Genomic DNA, 4,288 nt, shown 5'->3' with positions numbered 1-4,288 from the left:
TTTTAAGGAAAATATCTAATGTATAATGTATAGCGTAATAGATCGATGCGTGAATATCTATAAGAAATAATTCCCAAACGGATCTCATTTAGAATCCAACGTGCATAAAAGATGTCAGAGACCATAGTTGCCACACGCATGACTAGCACATGACTAGTATACCATTACACTAAGCATATATTCGCGCTTATACAGCCAGAAATTTCAAGCGCCGCGCGCGAGCCTTTTATTTTTGTAATTTCTAAAAGCATTGCGGAAGCGTAGAACCATATAGACTGCTGAATAAAGAGACAGAGAGAGAATAGAAAACGCTGTGGGGAAATTTTCTCTCTGAAAAAGTAAAAGCGCCCTTTTGCACCCCGAAAAGGCTTCTCGATGAAGCTTGATTCGCGTATACATTTTATGTCGTCTGTTTTGACATCGAAAGACTGGTGACCATAAAAATCCTCTTTTCGCAGTTCAGCACAGCTCTTTTCTCGCAACGCAAATCGCTTTCTCGTGGAAGCAATCGCCGCGATCAACTTCGCTGACGAAGTCGGTATTGTTGTCGTTAATAACGTAACGGAAGCCGCGCGTCATGGATAATTCATGAACCGAAATCACGGCACGCTCGCAACCCTACTCTATTCCGAATCACCATTTTGGCGAACGCCGGCTTTATTGCTGACAAAGGCCCGCGTGCGAATGGCGCAAATTATTCGCGTGCATTATTAAGCATACTATTATCGCGATCGGTTGCATTATTATGTATACGAGCGTCGATATCAACGATCTTCGATCGGTAGTCGCACGGATTCGCGAGATGCTTTGATTGTTACAAGCCGGCGTTAACGTGTTCCTCAATACTGTTACTTTGTCCCGCTGTAGAAAAAATGTCATATAATTGGTTATATATAATTATTTTTGACATATAATTATTTTTGATATATAATTATTTTTGACAACATTGGACCATTAAATTACATCAATCTTTACATATAACTTTGTATAACATAGTTTTAGATTTTAGATTTGTTACACATCAGAACGTAGTTTTATGCAAAGAATAAAATACCTAATAAATTATGATGCACTAAACTAGTCGAGAGATTTAAAAGAAAAACTTAAAAAAAAATATATGAAATGTAGAGATATTGATAGTTTTTATACAACGAAACAAAGTGACAGAAGCCAAGGGTGCAAAATTATTCGAATTTTCGGAATATAGCGAGTTATAGAGCAAGGCGATACAAGAGAGTGAGAGAAAAAGTGTTCGAGGGATGTACAGGCGCACGTTAGTACACCGTATAAATATCGCTATCACTTTATACATACCGCACGTGTAAGAAAGTAAATGGCGAGCCATGTAAATAGAGAGCCGGGAGGAAAAGTTCCACCCGTGTGTAGTATAGTTGTACTATAACGATATCGTTACCGAGATCTTTTCCCGTGCGTTGTGCGTGCAAGAACGAGAGAGAACAGAAATAAAATTTAATATATACACAAAAAACTATATATAGAGAGAAAGACAGAGAGAGAGACACGAAAAAAGAAACTATAAAAATACGATAAAAATATAATTTTTAAATTATTTGTAACGGCAGGCGCGCGCGTCGCAATCACGGCAAACGCGATAAAGATAGGAAAAGGAGGAGAATTCATTATATCTTTTCCCCTTTTCAGAGCGAGAGGATCGAAGAATGAGTTGAGCAGGACGAAGGTGAGAAGAAAATTCCTTGCGGGAGTCCTCTCGCAAGCCTTTCTCTCGCTCCTCGAAATAGTGCACGCTCTCTTTTTAGACGCGCCTAGACGCGAATACCTCAACACAAAGAAATAATCACTCTGTTGTAAATATAATTTTATATATAGGAGCGCCGGGAGAGATTAGGGTAGTTTGCGCGATCGACACAGCGGGGCCGGCCCAAGACATTAAAACTACGAGACTCAAAATGATACTATCACGAAAAGGATAGATTTATAATTGTCATTCGACGAAAGCAATTCCTACTTAATCTCATTATAAAGTTAAATAAAAACGAATAAATCTTGAAGAAATTTTAAGAAAATAATTGCATTGCATCAAACCATGTAACTCGTTCAAATTTTCATAATACAAATTAAAATCTCTAATATTATCATTAATTATTCATCAATAATTTGATCACAAATGTGTACTTAATAAAATCAAAATTATCCCCTCCCCCCAAAAAATTACATATAAAATATTTTAATCAGAATGTCCGGCTCTGTGGTGCAGCCCCCCAAAATAATATCTCGTTAATGCTAATAATAATTCACTCGTGTGAATCGAAATCAAGCGAGGCAACAATCGCCTATGTTTTTATATGAGAAAATCGATTTGCGCGAGTTTACATTGCACGACAAAGAAATTTGTTAATCGCGCAACATTACCAGTAAAGTTACGCCAATGTGACGCTCTCGAAAGTCATGCTGTCGATTATTCTCTTAAATTCTAAATATAGCAATAATGTAGAATTCTCGCTCCTTCAAATCAATTTTTATCATTATATTATACGTTTGACTGAATTGCGCAAATATCTACGCCTTATCTTCATCAGTCTAAGAATTATCAGTTTGTTGCTGATTATTTTCTTGCAATGTTTCGCGCGTCTAATGCTCTTAACAAATTAAAGAAAATTTTGTAGACAAGTTAAATTAATCAGGAAAGCATGAAATAGTTGAATAATTCCGTACTGATTTAATTAAGCAAAGAACGTTATTTCTTTCGTCGACTTTCTTGCGACAAACTAGGAGCAGCTTATCAGTAAAATATTATTTAATTTACTACTTAATTAATGAGTAAAGACGATAACGAATCGTACTAAAGCGACTTCGTAAATTGCATTCAAGTTCATTCGGACTCCTTTGAATATGTTACATTATTCTCACGCGCGCCAGGAGCGAAATTTCTGATTGGCTAATTAGCTTCAATTCTGAAATTAAGCTAAGGCAGCTCTCATTGTTCCTCAGGAAGTATATTCTAACCGAATAAAATAAAGTTATAATTGCGAGAGCATGACTGGCTAGAGCGCGAGAGCGAAGAGGAAAGAATGAATATGTACAGTGTGTACTTATCACGAGAGCTATCAAAAAGAAACACTGCATACAATCAAAGAAGGCGCATAACGCAAAAATGTAAGGCGATACGGAGATCGAAGAAGATCCGAAAGAGAATCGTGTAACGAGAGAGAGAAATAGAATTGAGGAAACGAGAGGTAGAATTACACGCTTTCGTATCTTATTACGTCCATGTTGATTAAATGTTTCGCACTGTTGTTTTATTTTATTCTTGTGCATAGCTTGTATGATACGTACGCTGAAAGTCTAAGTTATTATTGTTTTTATTTAAGGGAACGAAGAAGTCTCGATCGATACGGATCTTCGTTACAAAGACCACGATTAATTGTTGCATATCGAATGTAGTGAGCGAGTGAGCGAAATATGCGCGAGATGGACCATGAATGATCCAAAAGTATATCATGTGTTGTGTGAAAAAAATAAGCCGAATATAGATTATTCATATATTTATTTATTTGATTTGCACACACTTGTGTGCAAAATATTCAACATAAAATATCTCGAATTGAAAATTTCTTGAAATAATATCCGCCTAAAATTGATCGAACGATAAAATCTTATCCATTTATCTAATTCATTCAAATGTCAAAAACGTTACATGAAATTATGAACAATGTATAATTTATTGGAAATTTTGTTATGGCATATGAAATTAAATATACTTTATCTGATAAAGTATATAAATTTGCACGAACTACTGGATCATGCATGGGCCATTTAGTGCGCAATAATATTTCATTTTTGTAAAATCGTTGTCTTTCGTTCACCGTCTCGATACTTTTTATTGTTCCCTCGTGCACGAGGATAGCGAGCTCTTGCAGAGCAAAAACATGAGTGAGAGAGAATTGAAGAAAGAAAAAGAAAAGAAAAGAAACGAAGAAAAAAAAAGAGAAATAAAAAAGATGATGTACGAACGAAAGTTAGAGGTAGAGAGAACGTTTCCTTATACCTTTCAAACGCGTATACGAATCGCGAAATTATTATTATTATTATTATTATTTATTGTTGCGTTCTAAGGGGATGAGAGGCACACTTTCCGCCACCGCCCTTTCTCAGCAGTCCCATACTTCGGTACCGCTATTTCTTAGCGGCGGTTTTAGCGCTATAGGCAGAACAGAGGACACAATAACATAGGCACTAGAGTATCTCCTAGAGAGGAGGTAACAAGTAGCATCTCTTGAAAGTTAGCTCGCACGGGCGTTTCGCTCTT

Source organism: Formica exsecta, unplaced genomic scaffold (genome assembly GCF_003651465.1).
Source record: "Formica exsecta isolate Colony F162 unplaced genomic scaffold, ASM365146v1 scaffold2, whole genome shotgun sequence".
Taxonomy (NCBI): Eukaryota; Metazoa; Arthropoda; class Insecta; order Hymenoptera; family Formicidae; genus Formica; species Formica exsecta.
Note: the sequence above shows the minus strand (reverse complement) of the source record.